The sequence below is a fragment of the Pieris rapae genome, chromosome 9, assembly GCF_905147795.1.
Source record: "Pieris rapae chromosome 9, ilPieRapa1.1, whole genome shotgun sequence".
NCBI lineage: Eukaryota > Metazoa > Arthropoda > Insecta > Lepidoptera > Pieridae > Pieris > Pieris rapae.
In genome coordinates, this window is record NC_059517.1 from 1,484,683 (window position 1) to 1,498,876 (window position 14,194).

The 14,194-nt window shown below is 31.9% G+C and overlaps 1 protein-coding gene across 1 annotated transcript in view; it reads left to right on the plus strand.

The window, feature by feature from the left end:
• The first annotated feature begins 11,741 nt into the window (after positions 1–11,741).
• LOC110992622 overlaps positions 11,742–14,194 on the plus strand; it is a 33,192-nt gene continuing 30,739 nt past the window's right edge. The window contains exon 1 of the mRNA XM_022258511.2: positions 11,742–11,819. The gene's annotated coding sequence lies outside the window, so the exon portion shown is untranslated. The remainder of the gene's footprint in view (positions 11,820–14,194) is intronic.

Below are 14,194 nucleotides of genomic sequence, written 5' to 3' on the forward strand. Positions count from 1 at the left end.
AAAGCACGCGAAACGTCGGTTTAAATTTAAAATTATGTACAAATAATTATAAGTTTAACCCCTTCCTGCATTTTGGTACAAATATGATCCACACCGTTCTTTGATCAATATTTCCTGTTTGAATAAATAAAACTTCGTTTTCTGCAAGAAGGATCATAACCGGTACATACGCTTCCATACTAAATACTAACAACACCATCTCTGAGTAAATAGCTGTACTAAAAATGAGTTGCAAGTTAGAAGGACATATTTCGACCGGTGCCCCGCGTAAGTGTCTTTTTAAAATTCGTTTAAAAATAGTTATCATCCCAATTTCAGTTAGTAAAAATACGTAACGTAGGTGAGATATTGCAACTTATCTGGACAAGGTAAGGTTTTCTGTATTTTTATGATTTTACTCTGCGAAAATGTTATTTTAAGGTTTGGACTAAATATGAGCCAACATGCAGAAATATTCCTTTTACTGTTGGTTTATATTTGGTACATTATGCATTAACGTAATACTTGCGGACTGTGGTTTTTTATTTCAATGAAAGGCAGCAGGTTCAGGAAAAACATTTTTTTATAATTAAAGATATAGAAAATTTATTTTTAACATCAATAATGATTATGTGATTCAGGCTGAATGCAAACTAAATGAACAACACCCCATTCGGATGAAATACTAAGAGACTCAATTTTTAGATTCATATTGTTTTGTTGTAGTACATATAATGGACCCAATAAAATTTTATGGTGGTGTACATACATACCATCATTCAAAAACTTCCTAACGGCACCACTGATGAAAAGGTTTCTGATTATGATAACTACAGAAAACGGGCTAGGGATCGGCCACCTATAATACTACCTGAATCAGATTCTGACATGGAAGGCGACATTCCATTATCAGAACTTACCAGTACCAGTTCACGTGCTAACAGAAACGCAAAAACTAGATGGAGGGACAGCTTTTTAGAGAAAACAGAAACAGAAATTCAGTTCTTAGGCAATACCAGCTTGCCTGCTGATATAACGGAATTAGAGTTATCATCCTGTAATCGCTTTGAAGAAATTAAACGTTTCTTACATTTCAATGATAATTCAACCCAAATTCCCAAAGGTCAGGTTGGCTATGATCTATGACCTACGTTGGCAGCAAACCCATGACCGAAGTGAGACGTTACGTTAAAAAAGAAAAAGTGCACCAAGCTGTTCCCCGACCAAAGGCTGTCACGTCATACAACAGTCACATGGAAGGTGTGGATCTGTTAGATGCACTTCCTGGTTAAGCGGAATCCAGATCTGATCACACAAATTTTATCACCGCATATTCTTTCATCTTTTGGATATGACGACAGTCAATACTTGGCTGTTATATAGACGTGGAAATATTGACGCTGGTGCATGGTTTCCCCTTAGCGATTTCAAAGTAGCTGTGGTGGAAGCCCTCACTATGACCAATAAGCCCAGCACAGTCGCCAAACGCGGATCCTGCAATCTTATCGAAACTGCAATCCAAGAGAAGAAGTCCAGAGGAGCTATTAGAGCTATAATAATGCCATCTTTCTGGATTCGAACTAGATGTTCCTCTTGACCAGCTGGATCACTTGCGTATCGGGTTATCCAGGTAGCGTTGCTAAGTGCCTGAGTGCAACGGTAGATACCACATGCCATGCAGGAAATGTCAAGTCAACTTATGCTTGAATGAGAAGAGAAATTGTTTCCTGCTGTTTCATACTATTTAATACTTTTTTTTGCAATTTCTGCATATTGTGCCATATTTGAACCAAAGTGGAAAAACCTGATTTTCTTACATATTTTTTAATAAATTTTAATTTGTTAAAATACGTGTCTTTTTATTTATTTTTTTACGTAACATATATTTTTTTGGCTCGAAAACAAAAAATCATGCAGGAAGGGGTTAAATACAATAATACATAACTATAATCCGTTAAAAAGTGTTTTTCTTTAAATGTGTAAAAGTTATGTTAATAAAAGACAATACTATTTTAAAGCTAATTAGATATAGAGGTGTTAGTGTACAGCTTCGACGTACGAAGCTGAAACTTAAATGTTTTAATCCAGACTGGCTCCAAACAAGCTTAGTTCTTGATTCAAGTCATTGAACCTTTATCCTGAACCCACAAAAAATATGTTTACTTGTTTCGATTTTTAATAACAACTAATTCCATCAGCGTTTGCCGTCGTAACAAGCGGAATTATGGATACTTCAGCGTATAACATTAATCTAGTGCCCATCATTAGAAGCGCCCCAAAAAGGAAAGTCATGTTTAGGAATTAATAAGTGAATTACCAAATATGGCGTTTTTATGGATTCTTTCTTAATCCACCAGTCATTGAATATTGAAAATGAGTTTAATACACGTTTATATCATATAATAGTGAAATAAGAAACAGTAGAAATTAGTTGGTCGAGGTTTCCCGGCTGTGCACCACAATCGCTTGAAGAAAAAACCGATCTATATTCAAAAAGTCGACGGTGTGTCCCAGGCCTATTGAAACCAGAGGAAAATCTGAGGGCGATACCAAGAATTATTGTATTTTTTTAAATATGGACCTTCATTTAAATAAACTTAATAAATTCTAACAGGGAAACAAATTATGAAACTTACAAAAGATGGCTGTAACTTGTAAAGTATTTCCCTTACAAAAGATCAAAAGACAACTTTGACGCTTTAGTTGTCTTCATTAAACCTTTCAGAATTCTGAGAAATGATCAGTTTGTTATAGAACTTCTCTGAATTGGTTTTTGATGAAGATTTCAACATCAATTTGTAACTGGCAAAAATGTCATTCATATTATTTCTGTCATATATAATACGTATATATATCTAATTGTAGTTTGATTCTATATTACGCATCAGTACTTGGTCATATTCCGTAAATCCAAGTTAGCATGACTTCTAACATAGCCGATGTATTAATAATTGAAATGGGCATTTTTTGTGTCGAATCAAAAATTGTCCCTCAGGAATTCCAGTAAATTTTGACACAATCCTTACGTATAGATTTTACGATGCATCTATAGCTAGCAGCTGCGGCTCACAGCTGTATCCTACCCAGGTGTAAGACCTCCTGCCTCAGATTGCATCCGTTTCTTTATCTCCTGTACCTCTGACTCATTTTTGTTTGAGACATGCCGATTTCCTTACATTGTGTGTGACTGTAGGAGGAAGTGAAGTGGTAAAATTTATGACATAATTCTAAAACCATTGGTGCAATATGTGATCCAAGCACAGGAGTCAAGTTGAAGGATTGCATTTAAATAACTAACGTAAAGCTCAATTTAATTTAAAAATAATAATAAGACGTGTCAACGTTATATATATCGTAAATCGATCTTAAATCGAAAATATTCTACCATCAGAAAGTTTTTGCATCAGGGAAATCGAAATAAACTTTAAAATTCTGTGGTCAAAGAAGAAATATTTGTATGATAAATTTTTCTTACGAGACGTCACTTCAACTTTACAAATCAGAATAATATCCGATCGTATCATCGTAGAATATATTAATGTACATATATATATTATATGTATTTAATCTCTGACTATTGCGAAATTTCTTAAAATAATATGTCTTGGATTCGTATAGTGACTACACCAACAACAACCTTTGAAAATCTTTTTGTAAAATAAAAAAAAAATATTTTTAATATGTATTGTCTTTTAGTAATTATTAATAATATTAGTCGAATATCAAACTTAATTGTAACGAAGGCACTACAATAAACATTATAGTAATACTGTAATAAACAAACCCGTTTATAAAATCTAAACATTATCAAATATACAGTTTTCTTAACCTGCGTAATAGAAATAATTATTAATTATTACAAAGAAAATTAAAACAAATTTAAAAAGGTTGCTCCCCGAGGCAGTGTTTCCTCTTTATGATGCGATACTTTGAGCAAGAAAAGTAACAGCCCTGAGGTCACCGGTATTATCTACCAGACGCCAACTTAAATCTTTAATATGTGCTCTTTCACCCTACGGCCCACTTTCCGCCTTATTAATTATGTCTATACTAAACAAAATTTGCATTTCAATTATAAAAACCATATGAGGCCAGCCCTATAAATACGGCATGGTACTTTTCACGCAAAAGCCAATTCAATCCAATTCAAAATAATAAAATATAAAGTACTATACATTTTAAACAGTAAAGATAATTTAACAATTAACGAAATTAAAATTTATCGAAACTGTCATTGAATACATTTTATATCGCCGAGAGCATTATCAATAAATTCAGTGCAATTTTGACATTTCAATATTTCGAGCCATGTTTCAACGATTATGCGGATACATTGAATGTTTTCGAATATAACATTTTACTCGTTATTGACCTGTATTTGTGTATAATTGCTAAAAGGTTTATTTGTTGTAATTAAAGTCTTCAGACTGCGTCGATTTTTTTGATGATTTGGAACAGGGGCAAAGGAGGTCACTTGATGTTAAGTGATTTGCTGTTGACATTTACAACAGCACACAGTAGGATTAATGAACTCGTCATTACCGGCCTGTTAAGGATTGATTGGTTCGGAAATACATCGACGAGCAGCTGTAGTATGAAGAACCACAAACCCTGTACTACTCTGTCTTATGTTAAAAATAATACAAAAATAAAAAGCTTAAAAAAATAATAACTTGATAAAATATAGTTAAAAAAACAAAGAGCATAATATCATAACAGTAAAGTCTGCAAAAATCCAACTACATTGCATTTCCAATTCGACTAGGGTCCTTGAAGAAAAGAGCGTACCGGCAACGCACTTGCGAGCCTTCTGGCAATGTAAGTGTCCATGGGCAGCAAAATCACTTAACATCAGGCGAGTCTCCGTTAACCTCCTTTTAATAAAGAAAAATTGGAAAATGTCATAAAATTATATAATTACTACATAGTATAATTACTTGTTATTAGACTTAAATCATTAGTTTCTCAAGCCTTGCAAGATATAATATAATTAAAATGTAAATTTTATATATAATACGAAATCTAGTTAAATTTTACGACTATAAAATTTCCTAGATAATCTTGTAGCTCGAAAGCTGAGCTTTCTTTGTAAGGTTTTTAAAAGCAGCTTATAACTGACTAATGAATTTCCACTTTATCCATTTTGTAGCTTAAGCTATTATCATCATCCAGAGCTGCTAGCGATTCTGTTCGCGTTATAAAATCTTACAGTTTGCTAATAAAATTTTACTAGGCGTAGCTTTAATTATTATCAAATCGTTCGTGGAAGCAAATATATATGGTTCAAAAGATCTACAGGCAGGAGTGAGTTTCTTTTATATGATTAATCAGAAACAAAACGTGGCCACTCAGAACATACCTAAAAACCAAGTACATCACGATTACGATCAGCCTCCTGTCCTGAAACAAGCCGGGGCCTTAACCTGCGACCTTAAAACAAAACTAATTAAAAGTCAGTCAGTCACTATTAATTAAGTTAACAAATTACTGTTAGTGATATAATGTCGTAAATGTGTCGCAGTCGCATGTTTATCCTCATCATATACGTATGGATAACAAAAGATTAAGGACCTATCCGGTCGCCATACTCCAAAAAAGTTCATACTTCCTTTCCTTTTTTGTCATCGATTCTTAAAGTAAGGCAAATTGAAACAACATATGTTGGAGTTGAGTAGTTTTGGATACATAAACGATCGATTTTAAAAGATCGATACATGATTTAAATAACTTCGCTCGATAGAGAAAAATCCAAACAAGTCAATTTTGAACATTTTGAATTCATTTTATGGCGAACATTGATAAAGAACATGATTTTGAAAATTATAAATATTGTCTATTATTATTATATGGACACTGACACAGTAATTGGTGCTAGGATAGGGCCTTAATGTAGGATTGCATACTTACAAAATAAGGAAACAAGAAATCGGGCCAGATTGAAAGGTAAGCTTTGCGAGAGTAATTTTTTAAAATTGCCACAGCCCATGTCACGAGCGATGTTAAGGTCGTCTCTCACCGGGAACATTTCGTGTAAAAATAAATAAAAAATAGCATTTATTTGAGTACTTTAGAAGTTTATTTAACTCTAGCAAGTTGGAGATCCAAAGGAGTGAAGACCTCCTCCATTTGTCTCTCATCTTTCTCATCATCATCATTCATCGTTTCTTTAAAAAAAAATTATATGGTAATTACGTCAACAATTAAACAGTTATTTACTGTTTTACACAATATAACCCACACATTGTGTATGCTTGAAAATGAAATGCACTATTGAAGATTCTTAAAAAAATTAAAATCTCTGCCACTATATTAAATCGCCAAGTTTTGAGTCATGCAAATTGTTTGAACTGGAGCAAATCAATTTCTAGGATCATTAAAATAATCGTAAAGTTATAAAAAGCTTTATTGATAAGTTTACGTTTAACGAGAGTATTAAATTTATTAAGTGATATTTACCTAATTTCTCTTGGGAGATAAATTGGTATTTCTTATATATTTATAAAAATCAATTTAAAAATTGACAAACACTAGCAATTCTTATAGTTAATGTTAATTATCAATGCATAGGTCAGTAAATGACTCTTTTTAGATTCCAATCTATGGTTAAGCAATCGTCATTAAATTCTCTTAGTATGTATCTGTTTAGTTTTTATTTCGATTTATTACTGTTGATTCGTTGAACATTATTTAGTTATTCTTAGTTACATGCTCTCGGTGTGTCCGAGGCTTTAACAGTGAGCTTTGATTACGAAACATCGTTTATGTTGATGGCTTTCAATTACAGTAAAGATGCAATAGTTAAATGCGCTCCATAACGACAGACTACGAAATACGAATGCAGTAGGTAATTCACCGATATGAGCTACCACTACAATATTTCGTCTTTTTATCACGCTTGTATATTTTTAAAAAGGAACCACTGGTTTGGACTTTTTAAAATTACACATCTATGATTGTTAAACACATATATTTTGAAATAAGTAAAAATAGTACTGCTCTGCTGGATCCAAAAGTCCAAAGATGATGTGCTGATATAGTATTACATTTAGTGCCCGTGGGCACTCAACAATAGTGTTCTCAAGAAAACAAATAAATCACGCTAATTAATCTCTACTCTGAATGTAGTGGTTACTCTCTTCCGGATATTAAATTAAAATTAAGTCTAACAAAGTCAGATAAAGTCAGACTAAAGAAACATTGAAAGTTTGAGTTATTAGCAACTAGATACGTACGTACGTATTCGAGCTCCAAGTCATAAATTTATTAAAGCATTTTTAATACTAAATGTAAGTTCCATTTCTGTATACGAACAGATATTCCGGTTTTTGAAATTCCATTTGTGCTTATGTCCTGGCGATTCGTTACAGTCACGGTGATCATTTTCAACTTTATAATCCGATTAAGCAAGGATCGGAGGATTATGTTGAAGAATATTTTGTTTCGTTTATTTATCTACATTGACAAAACATTCACATTGTGGTTATGAAATTAGATTAGTTTGAAACTGCTCGGTTAAATTTAAGTTCATTAGTTTTTTATGTATGTTTGTCTATTAATGTACTTACTTGTTTTCTGTTTCATATATATATCGTTTATCTATGTAATCTGTTTTGACTTTCTGTAGTTTCTTAGTGTGTTGTCTAATAATATGTATATAAGCTTTAAGATTACTTATAATTAAATAAATAAATAAGAATAAAAGGTTTATTTATTTCGCAATCCTACAGCTAACTAAAATTATATATAATAACAAACAATTACATAACAAAAAGGATCAAACATTTACAAAGCGAAACAAACAATAAAAAATACACTTAACTAAGTGATACCCAATTTTGCTGTTTTGTGTGATGGTGTAAAAGTGAGGATCTTATGAACTCATCTACTTACGACGCCAGGTTTGCTTGGGACACCCACGCTTTCGCTTCCCTTGCGAGTTTCAATCAAGCACCTGCTTCGGGATTTAATTGGAATCTCTTCAGAGAGTATAAGTACTGGTTCGAATTTAATGACGTGGAATAAGTGATACCTTGATGATCTTATGTTCCAAAATGAACGATTTTTGATGTGAAACATCTATCGCCGCACGTATAACCGATTTCTGGCGTGGCGACGCATGCCGTGGCGACGCGTCGCCACGCTATATGATGTTATATATATACAGTCTATATGCAGTAGTGTGTACGGTGTGGCGACACGTCGCCATGCATAATTGACATACGCAATGCTGTATTTAATAGATATCTTTATAATGTTATGTCCAATTCTTTTGTAACATACTTCAGTTACCATCGACCAATTGTCACAGTTATACCGTCCTCAGGGGCAACATCGAATATAAGTATTACCAAAGTCACTGATTAACCGAATTAAGCAGTCACGATTTAAAATAAATTCGTAATTGTTTTGTATTTAATGAAAATAAATGTTTATTCAATAAATAGTCATCGTTATCTGGAAAAAATCGTAAGATTTTATTTTATCATTATGACATATATAGTTCCTACCGCAATCTGTTATTTCTGCATATTACTTTTACAAAATTATGTCGATGTTTCACATCTGACAGGCGTCCCATGACGGCTCACAGTTTTTTTTATATTTTACTCTGATTTTAAACATCTGAAGTACACTGATTTGAGAACTCTGATGTCGTAGGAATATTTAAAATGTATAATATCAGTGACACCGGAAACGTTGTAGCAGAATGACAATTTACACGCGCCATATTTGCTTACACTATAAACAATAACATACATCCTTAAATGTCCTACAACCTACTTCCGACAAAATATTATAATTTTAAATGCCTTTCGCGGGCCTTTCCACAACTTTCTTCATCAATATTCCGACCACAACATTATTGAACTAAGCGACGATGAGATGGCATTGTTATAAATTGTATGGGAGCTTTATAAATGGACAAAGGTTTTAGTGAATAGAGGAAATGTATAGAGATGAGTTGCATTTATAATTTACAAATTGTAGATGTGTTCGTCTTTGGCATGAAGGAAACACACTTGAATATCGAAATATGAAAATTAACAAAAATATATCTGACATAAAAATTAACATAATTAAATGAAAAGGAGGGCAACTGGCGGCCTTATTGCTTTCGAGCGATCTCTTCCAGGCAACCTCTGTGAGTAAAGAAAAAGTATTAAATTACATAAGGTAGGTACAATAATTGCAAAAATACATATTACCTATTGTTTAGAAGAAAAGAATTCCAAAGTTCTTAATTAAAAATACGTTTAATTTTATATATACACTGTTAATCATTTTATTATATATAAAGGGGGTGTGATAAGTAAGATACTATTTCACTTCTTTTGAAAGTCAAGTCAAGTGCCAAGACATAATTCGTTGGACAATACCTGTGCTTCCAAAATGCTCTTCATACTGGGTTTATACATTGACTTTTTTCTCGTTTAAATATATTATATGACGTGATTAGAGCAGAATCTAGTGGTTAAACTCACCAGCTTGAGGTGATTTAAATACAGCCAGTTAGCCAGTCATAGTTTTAATTTTCTTTTCCTAGTATGGATATTCTCATTACATATACTTTTTTTTATATGTAATGAAATATATAGTTGTTAGCAACTATCACTTGTAGCAGCAAATGTCAGGCAGAAGGTTCTCTTGCAAATCACAAAACATAATCAGCTCATAACCTCAAGAAAATTTGTCGGAGTCATGCCCCATTAGAATGATACAGTGTCGTTCGCGTCAAACTAATTGTGTTATAAAATTAAAACCCGACCGTATCACCAGACGATCTTCATTGAGACATTGAAATAAATAAAACTGAGTACGGTAAAATATTCGAAGATATGAAACCAAATTATACTTTCTGTTATAACTTACATAATTTATTTAAACATGTTCAATGAATTTCAATAGACACTAATGTAATGAGTCATAAGGAGAAAATCTTTGCATTTCCAATGACCTATTGGCCCGGAACTTAACTAGCATGCACTATTTGATTTGAGATGGGTATTACATTGGATGAAATGGTTTGCATTCCTCACGTCAATATAATTAAGTAAGTCGTTAAATTTATAGCAATTTGAGAATTTGCCTTTTCTTTAGAAACAATACAATCCTTAGAATACAGTTAAGATAAATTTTGATTTAGCTTTCGTAATTTTTAAAGGTATTATTAAATTAATTGGATGATTTTAAACAAAATGAATTTTCCCAAAGCTTAAACATAAACATAGAAATATCGCTTTATAGTATAAAGTACGTATTATAAACCTTTGTTAGTATCTCTGCTAAATAACTAAAATATGAAATTAGATACTTCTTAAATATTCTCTGATAAAAAGCCTTTCTAGTAGTCTATATATCAAGTGGTGATGGGCGAGGCATATATCAAGATGGACAGTTAAAAGGTAGACCTTAGAGACACCTATATGGTAAAGACCAAGAGGAAAAAGGAGAAGTGGGCATCCTAAAAAGGTGGATAAGAGATACAGAATCATTAGCAGCAATGGAGGAAGAAACCCATGGATATTTGGAGGAGGAAGGATTTGTGAAAGGGTTCCTGTTAATAGTACTCAAGGAAGTTATATTCTATAAAGAAAAATTAGATTAAATTTTTAAAAAATTAGATTCATTTAATATTTCTTATTTTTTTGACGTTCGTGAGTGTAGATTATGTTACCTATATGAATAAATGAATTTTGACTTTGACTTTGAAAGAAAAAAAATGTATATATCAAATCAGTTGAGACTAGTACGTATATATATGTCAATGTCAATGTCAATATTTGACACACGACTTCCATTTTGAGCTACGCAACTTTTACTCAACAGGGTTTTAATATAAGCCATTCATTAGTAAGTGGTCGAGCAAGTTATGGTTTGCGTATGTTTACAATAAATTCACACATCAATGGGTGCCAGTTCAACGCCCTTGGACTGTGAAGATGTAATTTACAATTGCAGCGAATTTACTCTATCTTATGTACTTTTTTGGAGCATTACTGGGTTATTGACTTTAATTTATGTGTAGTACACAATCGAAATTTAAATATAAAGCTTTTTTAGTTTTAAATTTAGTGGTCGATAGTCAGAAAAGGTTAAAGTTGTCTAATTTCCAATTAAATGACCCATATTTTCTTTAAAATCTAATTTTAAACCTAAATATACTCTTTATCTTTATTTTTTAAAGATTTTGTTTTATTTTTTAGCTTCCTTAGTTTCCATACGTATGTAATAAATTTTCTATAATCTAAGGCTGTTATTGCTATCTATCTAATGGGCTATCTCGCACTTGAATTTTACTACTAATATTGATGAAAATATTGATATATTTTACAACAATTTTCCCACTAATCGTAACTTTGTTTAACATGCTCTTAATGACTTTTAAATTAGTTATTATTTATTTTTATTTTTTGGTTGCTCGTTATATTATTCCCTAGTATGTTATTTTAGAAATTTATAAATTAAATAAATCTATTATGTTTTTACACTATTTAATATCTTAGCGGTGTGCGAGTTCCTACCTTCTTTTAAACATGCACGCGAGACACTATGTAATTTACATTAATATCAGTTAAAGAATCTTGATTTTAATATTGTATTTTCAACACTAGGTCACAAATTTAATTCATAAACATTTTTCGCAATTTTACGCGGTCAGTGACCCCGAATTCGGCGTTGCAAGAATGTTTAGGATATGATAAATCGCTTGTCAAAGGGGAGAACAGTGATGGAGGCTTGCAGAGCGTCAGTAGATCGCAGCCTTTTCTCGGCAAAGCTCGTGTCATACCGCTATTCGTGGACCGCTTATTTTAAACTTGTGCAAAGAAATTGATGTGTTGGTAAGTTTTTTACTATATTAACCGATAAAGCGTTTTTTTGTTAAATTTGTTTCGATGAAGTTCAGATAAATGTAATTTATTTATCGTGTATTTGTCCTAATATATTTAAAAAATATAGAAAGTATTTACTTTAGTAATACTTGCGATTAATAAGCTTTTTAGTACATAGTAATCAACACGTTTATAAAATGTATCAATAGCCATTTAGGAAAGTAACGAATCATAGATTAGGTTATTAAATTTAGCTTTATTTGATGTAGGTATATAAATTTCAGTTTTTTTTAAATCTAGTAATCCTTACAAAATTTAATGAGTTATTAATGCCTGAAAGAAAATTTTTTAAAACATATTATATATATATATATATATAAAATTATCGGTAATTTTCCTGTAGATATATCTCAACAGTCGTAAACATTAATTTGTAGAAATTATGACTTTTATTTAACAAAAGCTTTCGTCCGCACCTTTGCCCGCGTGGAGTTCAAGTATTTTAGCAAGGTTTTGACCTTATCAACGAAATTGAACGAAATTTAGAAAAAATCTCTTGAAGTATCGTACCTATGTGTTCAGTAGTTTTGAGTGTATCACCTTCATACACACACAGACGAGACTGGTGACTTTATTTCAAAATATATGAGAATTTATTTAACCTCTTTTTAAATACAATAGGTAGAATTAAAAATCATAGTAAATATAACATTAATTATGCACGGAATACAGTGCAACTGAGTTAAAAGCTGACAGACTACGAAGCAACTGATTTTGTGAAGGATAGATAGAGCTTTTTTAGTTTTCTATGTGGAACTATAAACTAATCAACAATGAATTGAGTGGCGCAATGTTGATGCAGCAATAATGCATTAGTATATAATAATATGGCCCGAATAATTGTAGACACTTTTTCTTTTATTTCCTATTATGGTGTACCGAATAGATTAGCACAATTAAGTAACCGTTAACCCTTAATGAACGACTCTAAGTTGTTAATAATTTTTGTCGCATTAACAATACAAACATATTTATTATCTTTTATTCTGTATCCTCATATTTACTTCGGAGGTCAATTGTCAATAACTCTACGTCAAGATACTATTTGGTTCTTACTGGGTTAAATACTATCCGCTAAATGTTAAGTGCAGTTATGTTTATGGCACGAAAATGTAGATTTTAGTAAGCTTTATCTAATATCCTTTCGTGTTGGTGGCCAGGGCAAATACTGTAATTTATCTTAACCTTAAAACTATTACGATCTACACGTCATTCATCTCTTTCTGTCGCAGTGTTTTATGGTGTGGTGAATAAAAAAGTTAACGTGATGACTGATTTAGTACTTTACTGATGTTTGACACATAAATTACATATATTTTTAATGTTTTTGGAAACATTATTTTTTTATGTCCTACACACATATACAATTTACAATATTCTTTCTTCTAATAGAAATTTAAAACACATTTAAAAATTTCGGTACCTTTAGTGCTGGCAGCATTTTCTCGCTGCATTGCGATACTTATTCGTGCGAGAGAGATTCGAGGAAAGCACTAGCTCTGGGGTCACCGGTACTGGTACCAGGTGCCAACTTAATATTAAAGCAAATTAGATTTCGTAATAGAATTTACCCTACTGAAACGGACACAAGATTGTATTAAACTTTTAATACTGTATTACACATTGAAAGAAGTTAATTTATTATTAATATTAAATTAATCACGAATGCTCGATTTAGCTATTTGAAAAAGCGACGTGATTTAATTTCGCGCCGTCTATGTAATTTATTGTCCGTGGACTTGGCCAATGTTAATATAATAATTTTAATTTCTGAAATCGTTTTGTGTCCATCTATAATTTGTTTGACATCTTTAGGATCATAGTTCTGATCTGTATAATCATGGACTACCTGACTAAAGAAATCGATTACAGTGAGCGAATGAGAAATTCCTGTTATCAACGCTAACTGTAAATAGTGTAAACACTTAAAAACTTATGTTCGATTGTCTTATTAATATCCGGTGAAAATCAACGCAAACAGAATGGCCACAAAAAGCTACCTTGTGCTACAAGTCACTGACATGTAAATAGTCTAGGTCTAGTAAGGTCAGATTGTCGTGTGAATCTTTTATCGTTATGTAACGATCATCGCTCCTTATTCGCCGGTCCGACCGGTATGATACGTCATGTATGGAATTAATTGCATTGATAATAATCTTTTTACTATTTTTACAACGCCCGAGCAATGGTCGCGGGATACATGTTTAATAATTTGTATTTAAACTAATGTTTATCACAGACATGCGTATGATACTTTGATGATTTTGTTTTGTTTATCGGTTATCTCGACCGAGATACAGACATTGTTTCTTTGGAAATGGAAG